General features: G+C 37.9%; 1 protein-coding gene across 8 annotated transcripts in view; it reads right to left on the bottom strand.

Moving 5' to 3' along the window:
• Window positions 1-23,293, bottom strand: part of ADGRV1 (adhesion G protein-coupled receptor V1) — a 590,892-nt gene that overhangs the window by 209,466 nt on the left and 358,133 nt on the right. The window lies entirely within an intron of this gene.

The raw sequence follows: 23,293 nt of genomic DNA on the forward strand, positions 1-23,293 counted from the left end.
TTTCAAATGAAACATGTGCCTCCCTAATCCTTTTGTCACAAAGGTTGTGGCCATTAAACCACCTTGAAAATTTCTATCCAGCAGTGTTCCTAGGGTAGCATCACTGTGGTGAATTTGTCAGGATCTAAGGTGAGGGCCTACATGCTTCAAATGTCTTCACTTCACAGGGTGACACTTAACCATAACCAGCCTACTTAGTCAACTAAAGAAAAGCCAAAATGCTCATTAGTAAATTTACAGTAACATGTATCTTTTTTAAAAATTAAAAATTTAATTATTTTTGAGAGACAGAGACAGAGTGTGAGCAGGGGAGGGACAGAGAGAGAGAGAGGCACAGAATCCGAAGCAGGCGCCAAGCTCTGAGCTGTCAGTACAGAGCCTGATGTGGGGCCTGAACTCACAAACCGTGAGATCATGACCTGAGCCGAAGTCAGACGCTCAACCGACTGAGCCATCCAGGTGCCCCTACAATAATATGTATCTTAGGCCATACTGAAGTGACTCTTTCCTCTTGGAAATTATTTATTGAGTACTTCTTGTACCAAGTATAGAAGAAAAAAAAAGGCTTTTTCTTTTTCTTTTTTGAAGCTATAGACATAACTCAGTTTATCCTTCTGAGACTAGTTTCTTCATCTGTAGTAGGAAGAAGATGGAAATGATAAATTCTTAAGTTCCTTTCTGTGCCAAGATTCCAGGATTATTTTTTAAATGAGAAGCATTCCTAACTCAACTTTCTGTTTATTTAGCCCTGGATTGGGAGCATTTGTAACACACAGTATTAGGGGAAAAAAGCAGATGCTAGAAATTAATGTCTCATTATTTCCTAACAATCTGGTACAAATGAGTTCCCTAAAAAAAACAAAGTCAACTCCGATAGACTCCACCAAAAGTCTGCTAGAACTGATACATGAATTCAGCAAAGTTGCAGGATACAAAATCAATGTACAGAAATCAGTTGCATTCTTATACACTAACAATGAAGCAACAGAAAGACAAATAAAGAAACTGATCCCATTCACAATTGCACCAAGAAGCATAAAATACCTAGGAATAAATCTCACCAAAGATGTAAAAGATCTGTATGCTGAAAACTACAGAAAGCTTATGAAGGTAATTGAAGAAGATATAAAGAAATGGAAAGACATTCCCTGCTCATGGATTGGAAGAATAAATATTGTCAAAATGTCAATACTACCCAAAGCTATCTACATATTCAATGCAATCCCAATCAAAATCGCACCAGCATTCTTCTCAAAACTAGAACAAGCAATCCTAAAATTCATATGGAACCACAAAAGGCCCCAAATAGCCAAAGTAATTTTGAAGAAGAAGACCAAAGCAGGAGGCATCACAATCCCAGACTTTAGCCTGTACTACAAAGCTGTCATCAAGACAGCATGGTATTGGCACAAAAACAGACACATAGACCAATGGAATAGAATAGAAACCCCAGAACTAGACCCACAAACGTATGGCCAACTCATCTTTGACAAAGCAGGAAAGAACATCCAATGGAAAAAAGACAGTCTCTTTAACAAATGGTGCTGGGAGAACTGGACAGCAACATGCAGAAGGTTGAAACTAGACCACTTTCTCACACCATTCACAAAAATAAATTCAAAATGGATAAAGGACCTGAATGTGAGACAGGAAACCATCAAAACCCTAGAGGAGAAAGCAGGAAAAGACCTCTCTGACCTCAGCCTCAGCAATTTCTTACTCGACACATCTCCAAAGGCAAGGGAATTAAAAGCAAAAATGAATTACTGGGACCTTATGAAGATAAAAAGCTTCTGCACAGCAAAGGAAACAACCAACAAAACTAAAGGCAACCAACGGAATGGGAAAAGATATTTGCAAATGACACATCGGACAAAGGGCTAGTATCCAAAATCTATAAAGAGCTCACCAAACTCCACACCTGAAAAACAAATAACCCAGTGAAGAAATGGGCAGAAAACATGAATAGACACTTCTCTAAAGAAGACATCCGGATGGCCAACAGGCACATGAAAAGATGTTCAACGTCGCTCCTTATCAGGGAAATACAAATCAAAACCACACTCAGATATCACCTCACGCCAGTCAGAGTGGCCAAAATGAAGAAATCAGGAGACTATAGATGCTGGAGAGGATGTGGAGAAACAGGAACCCTCTTGCACTGTTGATGGGAATGCAAATTGGTGCAGCCGCTCTGGAAAGCAGTGTGGAGGTTCCTCAGAAAATTAAAAATAGACCTACCCTATGACCCAGCAATAGCACTGCTAGGAATTTATCCAAGGGATACAGGAGTACTGAGGCATAGGGGCACTAGTACCCCAATGTTTATAGCAGCACTCTCAACAATAGCCAAATTATGGAAAGAGCCTAAATGTCCATCAACTGATGAATGGATAAAGAAATTGTGGTTTATATACCCAATGGAGTACTACGTGGCAATGAGAAAGAATGAAATATGGCCTTTTGTAGCAACGTGGATGGAACTGGAGAGTGTGATGCTAAGTGAAATAAGCCATACAGAGAAAGACAGATACCATATGGTTTCACTCTTATGTGGATCCCGAGAAACTTAACAGAAACCCATGGGGGAGGGGAAGGAAAAAAAAAAAGAAAAAGAGGTTAGAGTGGGAGAGAGCCAAAGCATAAGAGACTGTTAAAAACTGAGAACAAACTGAGGGTTGATGGGGGGTGGGAGGGAGGGGAGGGTGGGTGATGGGTATTGAGGAGGGCACCTTTTGGGATGAGCACTGGGTGTTGTATGGAAACCAATTTGACATGGGGCGCCTGGGTGGCTCAGTCGGTTAAGCGGCCGACTTCGGCTCAGGTCATGATCTTGTGGTCCATGAGTTCGAGCCCCACGTCGGGCTCTGTGCTGACAGCTCAGAGCCTGGAGCCTGTTTCAGATTCTGTGTCTCCCTCTCTCTGACCCTCCCCCGTTCATGCTCTGTCTCTCTCTATCTCAAAAATAAATAAACGTTAAAAAAAAAAATTAAAAAAAAAAAAAGAAACCAATTTGACAATAAACTTCATATATTGAAAAAAAAAAACCAAAAAAACAAAAAAACAAAGTCAACAAATTCACCCTTCCAGAACATATCACAAATAGCTTTTCAATTATTTTGAAAACATGCTTAGATCTTCCTAGATTTTAGCTTCTAACTTCTGAATTGTAACACACTATAGATCATAAATTTAACCTTCCTAAATTCCACAAATATTCACTGAACACTTTCACCAAAACTAACATTAGTTTCGTTCAACTAACGTTGAACACTAAGCACCAAAACTTCCTTAAAAGCTGTTGGAAGAACAGACTGAGAGGTTCAGCCAAAGGAAAAGAAAAGGAGTAATTTTAACATCTTATTTTCCTTCTTTTTACAAAGTGGCATCTATTTCCACAAAGATTTTGTAAGTGTACCTATATAATAAGTTTGAACCTCTCTAATTCATATTCTATAATATGCATAGCGTTGAGGTTTACTTGGTAGTTATGTTCTAATCAACCTGAAGAGTTTGCTTATGTAAGACAATAGTGTAATCCAAACTTGTAATTGAATATGCTTAGTTTTAAGTATTCTATGAAACTATTTATAAATGGTATGCTAACTTGAATAATTGTTATTCTCTTAAAAACTCTTTTCTTTGAAACAAATTAGTAAAGGTTATTATTTAAGCTGCATTTGCTTTCAGAATACAGTTTTAACACCCAGAATTCTATTCTACAGATAGGACTTCTCTATATTTTATTATGTTTTACTCTCCTTTTCTAAGCCCTAAAAATACCAGTCACAAATCTACTTTTGCAAACTATGAACATTCTTCCAGAGTGTTCTCTAAAGCACAAGAAATACTTTCATCTGTATGAAAGGAGGTTAGTCTGCAAGAAAAGGCTGACCTATCACAGTGCACACTGCTACAACAGGAATGAGGTAAGAAAACTTGGGAGAACCAGCTATTACAAATAACCAGGCGTATCTAAAATTAAATTAACTTTAGCTTAAATACAAATTAAATGGTTAAAGTAAAATAAAATGCCATCTCCTAGCATATTTAGCACATACATCTTTAAGGCACATTAACGTAAGGAGAAAGGAGTTATTACCATTGTTCTTTTACTTAGTCATACAGAGATGACCAGGAGAAAGGTTATTTTCACAGTCAGTTCTCTGGATGCATTAAACATCATAATATAAAAAACAAAAAGAATTTTTCAAAGGTCCTCAGTCATTCACGTTACTGATTCATTCAGTAAGCAGGCAAGCACCCACTACCAACAAAGTGTTACTATCTTTATGAGATAAAGAATATGGTGGCAAAAGGTGCTACATGCTTTCCCTGGTTTTCTTGTGAACCCACATATTAATGATGTGAAGTCATTATTAAGTTACACAAACTTAATAAATGATGAAAAAGGATCTGATACAGGAATTCACTTTTTGGAGGTAACTAAATGTGTTTGAAAGTTAAAGTGGGATTCAATGTTTGTTTATTATTATCATTATTAATTTTTTTTAAAAAAAATTTTTTTTCAACGTTTTTTATTTATTTTTGGGACAGAGAGAGACAGAGTATGAACGGGGGAGGGGCAGAGAGAGAGGGAGACACAGAATCGGAAACAGGCTCCAGGCTCCGAGCCATCAGCCCAGAGCCTGACGCGGGGCTCGAACTCACAGACCGCGAGATCGTGACCTGGCTGAAGTCGGATGCTTAACCGACTGCGCCACCCAGGCGCCCCTATCATTATTAATTTTTGAGAGAGAGACAGAGACAGAGTATGAGTGAGAGAGGGAGATATAGAATCAGGCTCCAGGCTCTGAGGTGTCTGCACAGAGCCCGATCCAGAGCTCGAACTCACGAACCGCAAGATCATAACCTGAGCCAAAATCTGATGCTTAACTGACGGAGCCACCCAGGTGCCCCAGTTAAAGTGGGATTCAAATCCTGGAGTTCTCATTTATATAGCATTCTCTCTAGAACACCATGCTGCAGCCTATAAAGCTAAAATCAAACTCAAGTCCTGCCTCAAAGTGCTGAACTTCTAGTTCACTCTTCCTCAATTTTTTAATCCATGGCCCACCACAGGTTCATAATGGCCATAGAATATAATGCCAATAGCAAATATAATACTATTCTCAATTCTATACTGATATAACATATATACAGCTTAACTAAAGAGAAAAGAAAAATAAATATATGTCCCCAAAGAGAGTATCTGATATGTTTTGTTAGTAACTTATAAAATTCTTTGCTTCTTCTGGTTGATGAGAGTTCTACTGTACCTATGTATAGTTTTCATTTTAAATACAGAGCAGGTGTTTCTGCTGGGCTAAATAATAAAAAATGATTTCACTATAAACATCAATTCTCAGTACTCCTTAGTATACCTCTCTCCCCACTTTACTATAAACATTTTCATTCCTCTCTATTAATTGCCTTTCTCTTTACTCTCCAGCTTATCCAAAACACCTATAGTGTTTTAATTATGTGTTCTTTCAAATACTGATGGATATTTGGGTTGTTTCCAGTTTTTTTTTTTATTTTTTACAAATAAAGCTGCTATGAATGTACAAGTGCTTTTATTTGTCTTGAATAAATATCTAGGAGAAGGAACAGGTGGATCATATGATAAGTGTGTATTTAATATTCTCTTGTGTGTGTATTTAATATTCTTAGAAATAGATAAATTATTTTCCAAAGTGCTTGTAACATTTCCATTCTCATCAGCAATATATTAGCATCTCACTAAAACTTGTCTGGGATAGTCAAAAAACCTTTTAGCCTTTCTAAGGGGCACACATAGTTCCTCATTGTGATCTAAATTTGGATTTTCCTAATAAGTAATGACGTTAACCATGTTTTCATGTCCCTATCTGCAATCCATGTCTTTTCTTTGAAGAAATGCCTCTTCAGCTCTCTTGCCTACTTGAAAAATTGGTTTGTTTTCTTAATGTTGAGTTTTATGAGTTCTTTTTATATTCATGATACAAGTCTTTCATCACATGTTTAATGTGCAAGTACTTCCTTCTACTCTGTGGCTTGTTTTCAAAAATTCTCTTAACAGTGTCATTGGAAGAACAAACGTTTTTAACATTGGTGAAACCCAATTATGGATTGAATCTACCTTTTTTGATCTTTTATAAATACTTCTGAATTACCTTTTGCATTTTTGTCTATCTATGTAGGAATCTGCTTCTGGCCTCTCTGATATGTCCCATCAATCAATTTTTCTATGTTTACACCAAAATCACATCGTCTTGATGACTGAAGCTATAATTTTTGAAACCAGGTAGTGTTAGACTCTGATTTATTCTTCTTTGTCAAAGTTATATTGTCCATTCCAAGTCACATGCATTTCCATATAAATTTTAGAACCAGATAGATGCTTACAAAAACAGAAACCTACTGAGGTTGTGATTGGAATTGGGTTGAATCTGAGAATGGACATACTAACAGTATCGACTCTTTCTTCTCATGACCACATGGTACCTTCCATGTATTTAGGTCTTCTCTAATTCCTCTCAGAAGTACTTTGTAATTATCCATGTACAAGTCCTTCATATAATTTTTAAGAGATTCATCCCTAAGTATTTTATATTTTTGCTATTATCATAACTGATATTTCACTAAATTTTAATTCCTGATATTCACTGCTAGTATACAGAAATACAATTGATTTTTGTATATTGATCTTCATCTTGCCAACTTACAGAACATACTTATTAGTTTGAGTAGCTTTTTTGTAGAAAACATATTTTCTACATAAAGGATTATGTCATCTCTGCATAAATGGAATTTTACTTACTTTTTAATCAGAATGGCTTTAATTTCTCTTTCTTGCCTTATGGTACTTGTTGACAATGGATATAAATATAGATATAATGTACACACACTCACACACACACACAGAGTACTGAAAAGAGGTGGCAAAAATGAACACCCTTGTTTTCTTTTTGATCTTAGCATGAAAACATTGTTTTCACCATTAAGTATTTTAATGGTCTGAATTGTGTCCCCCAGAATTCATACACTGAAGTCCTAACCTCTACTCAGAATAAACTGTATTTGAAAATGAAGTCAATAAAGAGGTAATTAAATTAAAGTGAGGTCTTTAAGGTGGGCTGTAATCCACTATGAGTGATTTCCTTATAAGAGAAAATTTTGGATACTGGCAAGCACACGTACAGAAGAAAGACCATGCCAACACAAAGGGAGAAGACAGACATCTGTACAGCAAGGAGAGAGGACTCAATATGAAATCAACCCTGTCAACACCTTGATCTTGGAATTCTAGCTTTCAGAACTGTAAGAAAATAAATTTGTTATTTAAGCCATCCAGTCTATGGTAATTTGTTATGGCCGCCCTAGCAAATCATTACAACTATGAGGTTAGTTAATATAATTTCTTTTTGTAGATGGCATTGTCAAGTTGAGAAAGCTCCCCTCTATTCCTACTTGGTTGGAGTTTGTTTGTTTTTTTTTTTTTTTATCAGGAATGGCTATTGAATTTTGGCAAATGCTATTTCTCTATTGAGATTACAAAACATTTTATTCCATTTTTGCTTGCTAATTAATATGATGAATTAATTTGATTGATACTGGAATATTAAACCAACTTTATACTACTTGGATAGTTATCACTTTTTGTGATGCATTATCATTTTGATTTGCTAAAACTATATTAAGAATATCTGCATCAATATTCATGAGGAACACTGGTTTGTAGTCTTTCTTTGTCTCATTTTGGTATCAGGGTAATGCTGGTTTTAGAGAGTTGGGAAAGAGTTCCTCTTTTTCAATTTTCTGGAAGAATCTGTATAGAAGTGGTATTTTTTTCTTAAATGTTTGATAAAATTCATCAATAAAACCATGTTAAGACTAAAGTTATCTTAGTGGCAAGATTTTTAAATATAAATTCAATTTCTTTAATAGATATATACCTATTCAGATAACCTAGCTCTTACTGAATGAGTTTTGGTAATATATGTCATTTTAAGTAACTTTTTTATTTAACCAAACCTGGAAAATTTGTTGGTATAAAGTGATATATAATATTCCCTTATTATCTTTTTAATATTTAGAATCTGTTGTGATGCCATTTCTCTTTCTTCATAATGGTAATTTAGAGCTCCTCTTTTTTTTTTCTTGATTGTTCTGGCTAAAGGTTGGTCACTTTATTGATCTTAAGGAAATGGCTCTTGGTTTCATTGATTTTCTCTGTTGTTTTACTGTTTTATATTTCAGTGATTCCTGTTCTGTTCTTTATTATTTATTTCTTCTTTTTCTCCTATTTTTAATTTAAAAACTTTTTATATTTCTGTGGTCCTATTTTTGAAACCTTATTTCTTTTTCTAATAGAGGCATTTAGTTCTATTATATTTTTTCCTTATATTGCTTTAAGGATTCCTCAAATTTTGATATATTGTGTTTTCATTTTCACTCAGTTCAAAATTCTTTGAAATTTTCTTGAATTATTTTCTGACCTATGGATTATCTATAAGTGTGCTAATTAGTTTCCAAATATTTGAAGATATTCTAGTGATCTTTCTGTTGATTCCCAATTTAATTCTGTTGTGGTCAGAGGACATACTCTGTATGGCTTTAATAATTTTGAATTTATAAGCCTATGTTCCTTGCGTACATGATAAAAAACATGTATTATACTACTGTTGGTTTCAGTGTTTTATAAATCTCAATTAGTTCAGGTTGGATGATAACATGTTAAAATATTCTATATTCTAAAAAAACAAAACAAAATTCCATGTATTTACAGATTTTCTGTTCTTTTAAAAAATTTCTATCAATTATTGAAAGAGAAGTCTTTAAATTCCCAACTATAATTGTGGATTTGTCAAGTTTTCCTTGTAGTTCTATAAATTTTTGCATGGTATATTTGGAAGCTTAGTTATCAAGTTATTAAATTTAGGGTGATTATAGTCTCTCAATAAACTAACCCCTTTATCATTATAGAATGACTTTTTTCTCTGGTATAACTTTGCTCTAAAATCTACTATGTGGCAAAACCCCAGAACTAGACCCACAAACGTATGGCCAACTCATCTTTGACAAAGCAGGAAAGAACATCCAATGGAAAAAAGACAGTCTCTTTAACAAATGGTGCTGGGAGAACTGGACAGCAACATGCAGAATGTTGAAACTAGACCACTTTCTCACACCATTCACAAAAATAAACTCAAAATGGATAAAGGACCTGAATGTGAGACAGGAAACCATCAAAACCTTAGAGGAGAAAGCAGGAAAAGACCTCTCTGACCTCAGCCGTAGCAATCTCTTACTCGGCACATCCCCAAAGGCAAGGGAATTAAAAGCAAAAGTGAATTACTGGGACCTTATGAAGATAAAAAGCTTCTGCACAGCAAAGGAAACAACCAACAAAACTAAAAGGCAACCAACGGAATGGGAAAAGATATTTGCAAATGACACATCGGACAAAGGGCTAGTATCCAAAATCTATAAAGAGCTCATCAAACTCCACACCCGAAAAACAAATAACCCAGTGAAGAAATGGGCAGAAAACATGAATAGACACTTCTCTAAAGAAGACATCCGGATGGCCAACAGGCACATGAAAAGATGTTCAACGTCGCTCCTTATCAGGGAAATACAAATCAAAACCACACTCAGATACCACCTCACGCCAGTCAGAGTGGCCAAAATGAAGAAATCAGGAGACTATAGATGCTGGAGAGGATGTGGAGAAACAGGAACCCTCTTGCACTGTTGGTGGGAATGCAAATTGGTGCAGCCGCTCTGGAAAGCAGTGTGGAGGTTCCTCAGAAAATTAAAAATAGACCTACCCTATGACCCAGCAATAGCACTGCTAGGAATTTATCCAAGGGATACAGGAGTACTGAGGCATAGGGGCACCTGTACCCCAATGTTTATAGCGGCACTCTCAACAATAGCCAAATTATGGAAAGAGCCTAAATGTCCATCAACTGATGAATGGATAAAGAAATTGTGGTTTATATACACAATGGAATACTACGTGGCAATGAGAAAAAATGAAATATGGCCTTTTGTAGCAACATGGATGGAACTGGAGAGTGTGATGCTAAGTGAAATAAGCCATACAGAGAAAGACAGATACCATATGGTTTCACTCTTATGTGGATCCTGAGAAACATAACAGAAACCCATGGGGGAGGGGAAGGAAAAAAAAAAAAAAAAAAAAAAAGAAAAAGAGGTTAGAGTGGGAGAGAGCCAAAGCATAAGAGACTGTTAAAAACTGAGAACAAACTGAGGGTTGATGGGGGGTGGGAGGGAGGGCAGGGTGGGAGGGAGGGCAGGGTGGGTGATGGGTATTGAGGAGGGCACCTTTTGGGATGAGCACTGGGTGTTGTATGGAAACCAATTTGACAGTAAATTTCATATATTAAAAAATAAAAAAAATAAAAAAAAAAGAAATGTAAAAACAATGAGAAAGACATTTAAATAAGGAAACAAATATACAAACAAATGGAATGAAAGAAAATATGTATCATTAAATATTGAAATATAAAAAAAAAAAAATAAAAAAAATAAAAAAATAAAATCTACTATGTGGCATCTGGCTTCGGCTCAGGTCGTGATCTCGCAGTTTGTGAGTGAGCCCTGCATGGGGCTCTGTGCTGACAGCTCAGAGCCTGGAGCCTGCTCCAGATTCTATGTCTCCCTCTACCTCTGTCCCTCCCGTGCTCATGCTTCTGTCTGTCTGTCTCTCTCTCAAAAAATAAACATTAAAAAAATATTTAAAATCTACTTTGTTAATATAGTCAATCCCAATTAATTTTCCATCTTTTTATTTTTATTTTTTTTAATTTTAGAGAGACAGACTGAGTGCGAGTTGGGGAAATGGGTAGATAGAGAGACAGAATCTCAAGCTGAGTGTGGAGACTGACCTCCTGATCAAGGAGCCTGATCAAGGGTCCGATGCTCAACAGGTATTTTCTCCTTCAGTACTTAAACATGTTGCTCTACTTTCTCCTCACTTGTATTATTTCTGACAAGAAATTTGCTGTAATTCTTATGTTTATTCCTCTGTATGGATTTTTTTGTTTTAATTTTTGTTGCCCGTAAGATTTTTCTCCTTATACTAGTTTTACGCAATTTGATTATGATGTGCTTTCATACAGTTTCTTCATGCTTCTTCTGTGTGGGGCTCATCACGATTCTTGAATACATAAGTTAACAGTTTTTAAGAAATTTGGAAAATTTTAATCATTACTTTTTAAAATGCTCTTTCCCAACCACTAGGCACTTTTACCTCTCTTTCTGACACCTCAATTACACATATATGAAACACTTAATTTTTTCCCCACAGTTCAATGGTGCCCTGCTGATTTATTCTGACTCCCTCTTTTCTTTTTCATTTTAGAGTAACTGATATTGCTGTTTTCAAATTCACTTATTTTTTCTTCTGCTATTTCTAATCCCAATCAGGGTATTTTTCATCTCACACATTGTAGTTTTCATTTCTTTTTTGTTTCAGTGTTTATTTATTTTAAGAGAGAGAGTGAGAGAACACATATGTACAAGAGGGGTAGGGACAGACAGAGAGGGAAAGAGATAATCTTTTTTTTTTTTTTTTTTTTAACGTTTATTTTTGAGGAGAGAGACAGAGTGTGAGAGGGGGAGGGATAGACAGAGAGGCACAGAATCTGAAGCAGGCTCCAGGCTCTGAGCTGTCAGCACAGAGCCTGATACAGGGCTTGAACTCATGAACCATGAGATCATGACCTGAGCCAAAGTCAGACGCTTAATCAACTGAGCCTTCCAGGCGCCCTGTGTCATATTTTCTTGCCTTTCACCACATCTTACAGTTTTTTATTAAATATCAAACACTGTGATCTTACCTCTTTGGGAGTTGGATATTTGTGTTCCTCTAAATATTTTTGAGCTTTGTGCTAGGATGCATGTGGAAGCAATTTGGTCTTTTCAATTCTTGCGGTTAAGATGTGTTGGGCAGGGCCTAGTGCTCAGGCCAATCACTCCATGGGGCTGAGGCAACACCCGTCTGTATACTCTACTCAGGTGTTTGTGGATCTTGAGGATTTCTTAGTCTAACAGCAGGAAAAGTTACTATTCGTGGCTCTGTGTAAGCACCTCACATTGATCTCTTTTGCCTTCTGGGGGACTCTTTCTCTAGCTTTGGGTAGTTTCCTTACAACATGGGCTAGTCAGAACTCAACTGAAAAATAAGAACTCTGCCTATCTCCAGGGTTCCTTCTTTTTCAGTATTTTGGCCTCCAAACTTTAGCCACCTTGTTTTTCTCAGACTCTCATCTTTCTCCTTAGTTCTGTGAATCTGCAGACCACCTGTGTTCCTCCTTTTTGTGCCACAGCTTGGAAGGCAGTATTCCAGGGCAATTATTAACCTCATCCTGTTTGTTTCTTGTACTTCAGGGATCCTCATCCTTGGCTGCCTGATGTCTAGCCTATTGACATTATTTCATATAATGTTCCGTTTTTTTCATTTGTTTTAGATCTGATGGTAAATCTGGTCCCTATTATTTCATTTCGGCTTGAAGCAGACTCTTGCAGGTATTAACACCTTCTGGATCCTGCTATTAACTTTCTTTTTTCCTGAAATTAAAATATTTACTATTATTATGGTGTTCTGTCTTGAGCTTAACTAACTACACTTGAATCTACAGTATCCACTTACTCTATTTTGTGAATTAAATGTTTATTTATTTTTGAGAGACAGAGCACATGCAGGGAAGGGACAGAGACAGAGGGAGACACAGAATCCGAAACAGGCTCCAAGCTCTGAGCTGTCAGCATGGAGCCCAAGGCAGGGCTCGAATTCACAAACCGCGAGATCATGACCTGAGCCAAAGTTGGACGCTTAACTGATGGAATCACACAGGCGCCCCTAATTTTTGAATTTTTATAATTCACATTTTCTAATCCACTTAGCATCCCTGATCCAAAAAGTTTTTTACTCTCTTCTTCCAAAGTTAACTGATGAGTAAGCTATTTTAAACATTTGTTTCAATGACAAAAGCAAGATATGTTAAGCTAAAAAGATCACAAGACGCTGAGTTCCACATTATTTCTACTACTTGTAAATCATTTATGTCTGCAGAATCCCTTTCATTAGAAAACTGTGTTAATAACCCATTAATCTGAGGCTAAAGACAAAAAGACCTTTGCATGTTGCTGTTGCATTGGCTATTGCCAATGTGCCAATGCCAATGATAATGGAATTCACAAAGTATAATGACATTTCCATGACTAATGTATTCTGTGGTTAACAGACTTCCTTTTGTTTAAGTTTTAATCAGCATTATCTGTGTAACTTTTTTTTTTTTTTCCCTTTTTACAATTAGTGTTTGAGAGAGAGAGACAGAGAGCAGGGGAGGGGCAGAGAGAGGGGAAACACAGAACTCGAAGCAGGCTCCAGGCTCAGAGCTGTTAGCACAGAGCCCAACATGGGGCTCACCCTCACAGACTACAAGATCATGACCTGAGCTGAAGTTGGATGCTTAATCGACTAAGCCACCCAGGTGTCCCTATCTGTGTAACTTTTAAAATTATTTGAAAGGGCTGCATCAGTCTCTATGCTGACAGCTCAGAGCCTGGAGCCCACTTCAGATTCTGTGTCTCCCTCTCTGTCTGCCCCTTCCCTGCTCACACTGTCGCTCTCACCTTCCAAAATAAATATTAATTTTTAAAAAAAAAAGTTACAAGAGTATTTGAAGAAACAAACTATCTGAAGAACTTTAAAAAAGTATTAAACTTAAAACATCAATAAAGTTTAGTGATAATAGTTAATTCCTTATGCAAAAAGGTAGAAACCAGAAATGGAAAAACAACTATAAAGGCAAGGTTATCAGTATTTTTTTTTAGGTATGCTCAATAGAGACTGCCTGTAGCATGTTCGTATAAACAAAACACTTGGACTAATGCCATACTTAATTTCCTGTATCTTTTTTCATTATCTTGAAATCACATGTGTACTATTACAACCCCCCACCCCAGGCTAGCATCTTTTTCACTGGTGTTTCTACCTTATCCCTTAAGAGAAGTTTAAATACCAGAAATATTTTGTCAATACCAAATCTGAATTTTTACTATTACTAAAAATATCATACTTAACATTAAAATTATTCTCACTGATTTCACACAGATATTCCTTTTTCCCCCCACATTGACTAGAAAGCTTTGAATATTTTTGGATGGCCCTCCTATGGTCTTCATGTCAAAGAACATAAAATCTATTATGCTCATGTTCATAGTTAGCTTGCTTTCCCCTTCCTTCTTCCCTTCCTTCCTTCCTTCCTTCCTTCCTTGATTCCTTCCTTCCTTCTGTTGGGAAAATAAATAAAGTTATGCACCATAAGATGGCCCACAGGACTAACATAAGCTCTAGTTCCTAGCTTAGAGACTTCTCTTCCAGGCTCTTCTTCCTGCCCTGCTTGCCATGCATGCCAAATTACTACTAATGCACAATGCGGAAGTAACAGATGATAAATTGTCCCCCATGCTTGTGCTCAGGACTCAGATCTCTGGAGAAGGATCTCCTCCGAGCTCGCCAGTGTAAAATAAAACTTGGATCCACCAAGATCTCCGAGTGTCACTTGGTTTTTCCACCAGTGATCCAGCCTGGTTCCATAACAAACTCGGTTCCCTGACCAGGAAACCCAACCACGCTGGCCCATTGTTGCCACCGGTTTGGGAAAATGGCAAGGTGGTGACGGAATTAGGCATCGCAACAGAGAAAGCGCGCCCTGCCTGATTTTTGGCAGTCTTTCACTTGGTCGCCTCAGGCCAGTCCTGCTCTGCCATTCCTGCCAGACTCGAAGAGACTTGGCAAGCAAGGACCTGGACCCGACATCGGAACCGGTAAAGCTGGGGCCTCAATCTAGTCAGACCCACTCACAAGAGTGGAAGGGGGATTTGATCACTCCCTAGAGACTTCAGAGGTCTCACAGGTAGGAATTCTGTGGGAGGGAATGCAATAACCTCTGGTGTGTATATGAGTGCAAATGTCCGATTTGGTCTGGCTTGCCCTGAGAAGTTCGATTCTGTGGCTCCACGGGGGGGCACCCTTAAGGTTCCCAAAAGCCCATGTAGTCTGAGTGGGCCCATCTGCGATTCCACGGTGAACGGCATATAACCTATGGCAGCATCAGAATAGTTTCTGATTGTAAGTCACAAAGCTGAGACTGCTACAACTAAGCATCACCTAAGCTCCTTAGGGATACAGTGAGACAGGCATCTGACTAGTCTCATTAGAGGGGGCACCCCTACCCTTCTGTCTTTGCAACTCCATCTCACAGGAACATTATGGGGTCAGGACAGAGTAAAGAAGGGGTTTTCAGGGGACTATGGAATTAGATGACACCTGGCAAGTTAAGGGCCCTTTGCGAGTTGAAATGGCCCACTTTTGATGTAGGATGACTCTCAGAAGGAACATTAGGTGTCCAACTGGTCCGGCAGGTTTGGCAAATAGTCACTGGAAACCCAGGTCACCCTGACCAATTTCTGTATATTGATTCCTGACTTGAAATTGCCCCAAATCCCCTACCTTGGATGCAATTCATCTATAACACAGAGTCAGGCAAAGGTTTTAGCTGCTTCACCTGGAGAACTGAAGAAGCAGCCCACTGCTCCCGTCCGGCATCTGTGGGAGACCCAGAGGAGGACCCAGTCTTTCCACCACCGTACCCACTAAGCCCCCCCCCCCCCCCGGGGCACAGGGGCCTGAAACTCCTCTGTCATTCGTCTCTCCTCTATCCCCGAACCTGGAGAATCCTCTCTCACCAGGGCCAGCAGCCAGACTGCACCCCAGGCATCAGGAGAAAACTCCAAAAGCTAAAGGGCTTAGCCGGGATGAATATTACCCAGTTGACAGAGGTCGCCAATAAAGTTTTCGTGAACAGGGAAATCACAGCTGAGGGAAACTGAAAAAAGACTAAAGAAGAGGGTCACCCTTCTGGCAGTAGCACGGAAAGAAAAGGACAATGCAAAGACTGGGAAGCTCCAACCACCAAAGCGGGGAAAGCCCAGAGGCCCCTTAGCAAAAGACCAATGTGCCTACTGCACAGGAAAGGGACACTGGAAGAATGAGTGCCCAAATCGGAAGGGGCCCCCAAAACCCAGCCCTCCTCGAGAAAGGGACTTTATTGGTCTGGCTGAGATAGAATCAGACTGAAGGGGACGCTGACCCTCTCTCCCTGTTCCTCTGCCCAATAGTTGTGAGGCCTTCTCCCTCATTCATTTCCCAGGTTAACAGCTATAAATGGAGCCAAGTGTGGTTAGACTACTTCAGGACAGGGACTTTAAGGAATATTCCCAAGCAGCTGCTGACACTCCACTTGTTTCGAGGAAATTCCCAGTCTTCTCTGACCTGATGTGGACTCCATATTTCCACTTTGGTGGAAGAAAACACGGCGTCTGCTCCTCTGTCTGGGCTAAGGTTTTGAATCCAGTTTTCCTTCTCTGCCTTCTGCTGGCACCTTACCTCTTCTGCCTTTCCCCCAACCACCTCCTGTTTCTGTACCAACTTGGGTGTGGTCTACATAACTGGTTCCTATACCATCCTCAGTGCCTCAAGCACCATTGGCTCCTCCCCTCCACTCTCAAGGTCAAGGGGCAAAGAGCACCCCCTTGGACCACCCACTTCAGATACCCCCACTGGTGTCCCAGGTGAAAACTGACAATGGGGAAAAACTGATTGATTTTAAGTGAATGCATGTGAAACATATTCAGTATCTAAACTATTTAAGTTTGTTGGACCTGTCTTTAAAGTTAGCAGCATTAAAAATGAAACTTTTACTCTACCAAGGTTGACCTGAGGAAGATTATAGTTTTGTGACTCTTGTTGGAAATATTGCTGGTTCTTTAATGTTTGCACCTCCAGATTAAGGAAACTTTTATGATACCTATGATAAACTGAAATGTCATAAAGTATTCATTTGTAAACTGAAGCATTTATCTTTTCTCTCTACCTAAATCCTCTGAAATTCAAAAACTCTCAGTGAGTACTCTTTTTTTCATGGCAATTACAATTGTTTACATAAGTTCAATAAGAATCTGTTCTCCTTGTAACAGGTCACCATTAGAAATACTGGTTATTTTACCAAGGCTTTTGACTGGAATGTCATATTTGAGAGTGACAAGCATAGACTCAGATATGACCAGACAGCTTTCAGGAACTAAGGTTGGCTTTATGAAACATGGAACCATAAAGCCCCTTGGAAAGGTTGGCCTGATACCTTGCTTACAGAGTTCCCAGCAGCCTCACCAGGTGAGTAAAGGTCACTTCCTAGCAGGTGCAGCAACCTCAGGATATCTCGGGGACCTTGTGAAAAGGAATTCACCCAAATCTACCAGTATCGCAGGCCTGTCTGATGGCAAGTATTTGGCTTGGCTTCTGGCCTGGAGAGGCTACTAAAAGTTCAAACTGGAGATTCCTTATAAAAGGTTCCAGCAAAGCAAACTTTAAAAGATCCTCATGATCAATTGCTATTCTTGCTGAGCTTATGTAAATAATTAGGCCAGGTTTGTTAAGACTGGATTTGTTCTACAAATGCATTGGTCTCGATTTGGCTATCTCTGGAAATGCAGGTTTTTAGAGAGAAAAGCTATGTTTTAACAACGCACTGTTACGGGTGTTAAATTCTAGTTCTGATTGTCTTTAAATGTTTGTTGTTTGCCTAAACTAGACAATTTGAGGTAAATGTCAGAAGAACTGTCACAGTATTTCATGTAGACAATCTTTTGTGCTTGTTATTCTGTAGGGAAAAAAATAAGACCCCATGGGCATATGATTATTTAAACAACTGGAAAACGGGATGGATCTCTATATATGCAAACCATATCCTCCCTGAACCTGATCTGACAGTTACTAGAAACCCACCCCATAAAAACCCAGGAGAACTGGTTCATTCAAAGGATGGGGGCCACCCTTTTTAAAGACTTGGAGGTGGACTTTACAGATATACAACCAAGCAACGGATTCAGGTACCTCCTTGTAATAATCTGCACATATTCTGGGGGGTCGAAGTCTTTCCGACCAGGACGGAAAGAGCTCTGAGGTGGCCAAAGCTCTTCTACAGGAAATTGTGCCTCGGTTTGGTATGCCCTTAACCATACACAGTGACAACGGACCTGCATTTGTGGAGGACATTATACAAACCCTGACCAGGTCCCTCAACATTACCTGGAAATTGCAACGCGCATCTTAGCCCTCCAAGGATACCAACCCCAGGAACTAAAGGGTGATGCCTACCAAAAAGATATTTTGAAAAGGCATAAAAGAGGGAATGTTGGGAAAATAAGTAAAGTTATGCACCATAAGATGGCCTACGGGACGAACATAAGCTCTAGTTCCTAGCTTACAGACTCTTCTTCCAGGTTCTTCTTCCTGCCCTGCTTGCCATGTGTGCCAAATTACTACTAATGCAGAATGTGAAAGTAACAGATAATAAACTGTCCCCCATGCTTGTGCTCAGGGCTCAGATCTCTGGAGAAGGATCTCCTCTGAGCTTGCCAGTGTAAAATAAAACTCTGATCTACCAAGATCTCCGAGTGCTGCTTGGTTTTTCCGCCAGCGATCCAGCCTGGTTCTGTAACATTTCTTTCCTATACAAGTCCCAATTCTCTGTATTTTATACTTACTCTGGCTGTTACATAAGATGTATGTGTATATATAAGACCCTTGAAAATTAAATTAAATTAAATATGCCTCTAAATATCTTAGGCGTGTCAGGGAGGTATTTTACGCAATGCAATAGCTTTTGGCAACTCCTGAATGTCAGAAACCAGTATGAACAGGTTTTAATAATTATTACCTTTTTATAGTTGCCATAGTAAAAATACAGTACCAAAATCAATCAACATTCACAGTTTCCTGATGGCACATTCTGTGTATGTCCTCTCTTTAGTACACCCTTGTGCCTGCTGCTGTAAATAACACAGGGCACAAATCTCCTACTCACACTACACATTACTGTCAGAACATGAAGCATGCTGTTTTCTCATCACATCTAATAATTAAAATATAAGAACACGTACCATTATGTAAATCAGCAGCTACTCCTCAGAGTCAGAAGCAGATGGAGACTGGGAGGGTCCACTTAGATTGTATATGGACAGAGTCAGATTATTTTAAGTATATGAATTAAGTAAATCAAATGTTGGCAATTATCATTTCAAAAAAGAACAAACCTCACATCTATACACATGTCCATTTTTGTCATAGCTCATTTTTGGTAAAGTAGACTGCTTGGGACAATCTGCCCCACAAATAAAGACATTTTAAAAGGCCATTCTGCAAGAAACAATGGTAGAATTTACCAAAAAACAAACAAAACAAACAAAAAACCCCAAAAAAGAAATTCAGCCCCCATTTCAGAAGTTTTTAGAGATACTTTATTGTTTTTATTTCTTTTCTTTTAAAAGTGATTTTCTTTCTGAGAAACAGATCTTTATGAGTCATGCATTAACACTAAGACTAGTCTTTTTCATCTGGTATATAGCCAAAAAAGCACTAACTTATTTTTATCAGCAATAATAACAATAATAATTACCCTTTAATGAATGGCTATTATGTGCCAGGTACTGTAGTAAATGCCCTACAAAACATTATTTCATATTATTCCTAAATAACTCATGCAATTTAGAGATCACTGCCTCCATTTTATAGAGGAGGAAACTGAAGCTTAGTAAAAGTTAAAAAAAAAAAAAAAAAAAAGCTGGAAAAGAAGTCCTGTGTTTTCCATAGGGTTTTACATAGTATGTGGATATCTAATATATTATGTTCTCATTAAAAATCAACTTCAGTTTAACATTTAGTTACTATAATATATGTTTAAATATAAAAAGTAGTAGGGGTGCATGGGTGACTCAGTCAGTTAAGCATCTGACTTTTGCTCAGGTCATGATCTCACAGTTTGTGGATTCGAGCCCTGTATCGGGCTCTATGCTGACAGCTCTGAGCCTAGAGCCTAGAGCCTAGAGCCTGGAGCCTGGAGCCTGCTTCGGGTTCTGTGTCTCCTTCTGCTCCTCCTCCACTTGTGCTCTGTCTCTCTCAGTCTCTCAAAAAATAAATAAACGTTAAAAAAAAATTTTAAATATAAAAAGTACTAGAAGCGGCACTTAGGTGGCTCAGTCGGTTAAGCGCCCAACTTCAGCTCAGGTCATGTTCTCATAGTTCGTGAGTTTGAGCCATGCATTGGGCTGTCAGCGCAGGGCAGCTTCAGACCCTCTGTCCCCTTCTGTTTCTGCCCCTCCCGGCTTGTGCTCTCTTTCCCTCTCTCTCTCAAAGATAAACAACATTAAAAAAAAAAGGTACTTGCAATTACTATTGATAATTATTTGATCAGTCCATTGGCATAGTTAAAACTAAATAAGCATAGCAGAAATCTAATTCACAATTAGGGAAATCAAACATTTTTTTATAGGCCTTTAAAAAAAAGGTTTTATCTTTCATCTAGATTTTTAAGGAAAAAGAAATGAAATAAATTTCCTACAGCCATTACCATACTCTTTCTGTGTTATGTTATTTTTTGTACCATTTCTCCAGAATTACTCCAGAAAATTGTTATAATAATTATTAATAAAAAAGGCACACATTATCTTCATGGTCAGTTAGTTTCAATTCGTATTTTTACTTCAAATTAAGTCAAATAGCCAAGTTTTTGTTTTAATTCTAGTATAATTAACATAGTGCTATATTAGTTTCAGGTGTATACTACAGTGAGTCAACAATTCTATTCATTGCTCAGGACTCATCACCATTAAGTGTACTTTTTAATCCCCTTCCCCTGTTTTACCCATACCTGTACACATCTCCCCTCTAATGAACACTAGTCTGCTTATTTATTTAAATCATTTTTTTGTATTTTTCCCGTTTCCATTAGTTTTGTTTCTTAAATTCCACATGAGTGAAATCATCGTATATGTCTTTCTCTGACTTATGTAACTTATTAGCATTATATCCTCTAAATCCATCCATGTTGTTGCAAATGGCAAGATTTCATTCTTTTTTAATGGTTGAGTAATATTCTATTGTTTATATATGCCACAAATACTTGAGTTGCTTCTATATTTTGGCTACTGTAAATAATGCTTCCATAAACATAGGGTTGCATATTTCTTTTTGAATTAGTGCCTTCGTATTTTGATTAAATCCCCAGTAGTGGAATTATAGGATCATATGGTAATTCTATTTTCAAATTTCTGAGGAACCTCCATACTGTTTTCCACAGTGGCTGCACCAGTTTGCATTCCCGCTAACAGTGCATGAGGGTTCCTTTTTCTCCACACCCTTGCCAACAGTTGTTGTTTCTCAAATAGCTAAATTTTTATACATAACTTTAAAATTTTTTCACTTGAATCATTATTCTTCAAAAGCTGGACAGGCGGTATTGACTTTATTTGCAATTTCACAGAGGTCATTAAAGCTAGTAGTAGCAACACAAATGCATCTGTGAGATTGAGAGCAATAAACAATATAATCTGCAAAGTGACATGATTGAATCAATTCTGGTTAGGAATATGTAGTATGTAGAAAAGACAGCTCAAATAAAAGAAGTATGCCCCACACATAGAGCATGTGGCCCTCTGGAAGAAACTAGGCACCTATGGTCCAACATGGAGGCTACCTGAGGTATTCCACCAGTTTAAATGTCATTAGCCAGCCCACAAGAAGTAAAGGATCTAATCACTTGCCCATAAAGAACTTGAAAAGATTAGTATGATATGAACAAGCTGTGTTCATTTATCAGATATCATAAATCTATGATGAAAAAAATTAAGACTAGGCATTTTACTCAAATTAAAAAGCAAGGGTGTGTGTTTAGATGTCTACACTGTGTGACTCCTCCAGTGAGACTACTAGCAAAGCTCACTGCATGATGGAATGAAGGAAAGGGCCAGATTATAATGTAGATTTCAACTCAGTGTTGTCATGAGAATCTGTTAAAGACATTTAATATTTAAAATTAAAGAGCTCTGAGGGTTTCAACTTTTCAAATCCCTTAGTCACTTCATGAAAACAAACCAAAAAAACAAAAATAACAAGAAGTATAGTGATTAAGATCATGAGCTCTGAGCCAGAATGCTTAAATTAAATCTTGGCTCTATTCCTTATTAATTGTAGTACTTTGGAAAATTATCTCTCTGTGCCTCTCTTTTCTCATGTATAAAAATGAAGAGATAGCACAGTATTCACCTCATAGGGTTGTTGTGAAATTAAAAGTATAAGTGTAAATTTTTATGTCAGTGTTCATCATAAAGAATGGGCAACTTGTTCAAATAGGTGTAGATATTTATATGAAACTGGACAGGCTGATGTACTGTTAGCAACTGAAGACTCCTCTTGTTTCCAACTGGTAAATAACTTGGAAGTCCATAAGATCATTTTTTAAAGAAAATAAGGATTCTATGGTATAAATGGAATCAGCTTCTAGGAATTTCTGAGCTCTTGATCTGAGAATCAATCAGTGAATTATGTTTTACCTTTGTGTAATTTCTTGAAGAAGAAACATCAGGATGTTTATGAATTGCCAAGCGTCTTCATTGTCTAAATGGGTCAGCTAAAACAAAACCGAAACCACTGATGACACTCAAAATAAACTAGGTCTTCCAAGAAGAACCAGTATTCCTGGACTTGGAAAAATGAGCATATGAATCCCTTTAGTGTCCTAAAATATTGAGTATTATGGGCACATTGGGCTATATTTTCACTCAATAAATGGAGAGAAAAGTAATTAACATTTATTGGGTGCCTAAGGTGTAGTAGGCTTTAGGTGGTTTCTGTAAATAGGTCATATCATTTTAATTTTCATAATAGTCCTATAAAGTTATTATCCCTGCATGGTATTAAGGAAACAGAAACCCAGAGGTCTTCAACTGATCAATGGCATAGTTGGGATCCGGCTTATCTGACCCCTAACTCCATTCTCTTTTTGCTATTCTCTCCTGTTTTTATGCTATTTCATGGAAACAAATAAAATCCAGGCAAAGGCAGCCATTAGTTCCTTGGATATGAAAACAGAATTGAGATTTGCCACATGCCTTTCAAGAATATTTCTGCTGGGGCACCTGAGTGGCTCAGTTGGTTAAGCGTCCGACTTTGGCTCAGGGCATGATCTTTGCAGTTTGATTCCCGAGTCGGGCTCTGTGCTGACAGCTCAGAGCCTGGAGCCTACTCTGGAGTCTGTGTCTCCCTCTCTCTTTGCCCCTCCCTCCCTGCTCATGCTCTGTCTCTGTCTCTCAAAAATAAATAAACATAAAAAAATTAAAAAAAAAAGAATATCTCTGTTAATATTAATGTTCCCAT

This window comes from Panthera pardus, unplaced genomic scaffold, assembly GCF_024362965.1.
Source record: "Panthera pardus isolate Hobbes unplaced genomic scaffold, ASM2436296v1 HiC_scaffold_2, whole genome shotgun sequence".
NCBI classification, from domain to species: Eukaryota; Metazoa; Chordata; class Mammalia; order Carnivora; family Felidae; genus Panthera; species Panthera pardus.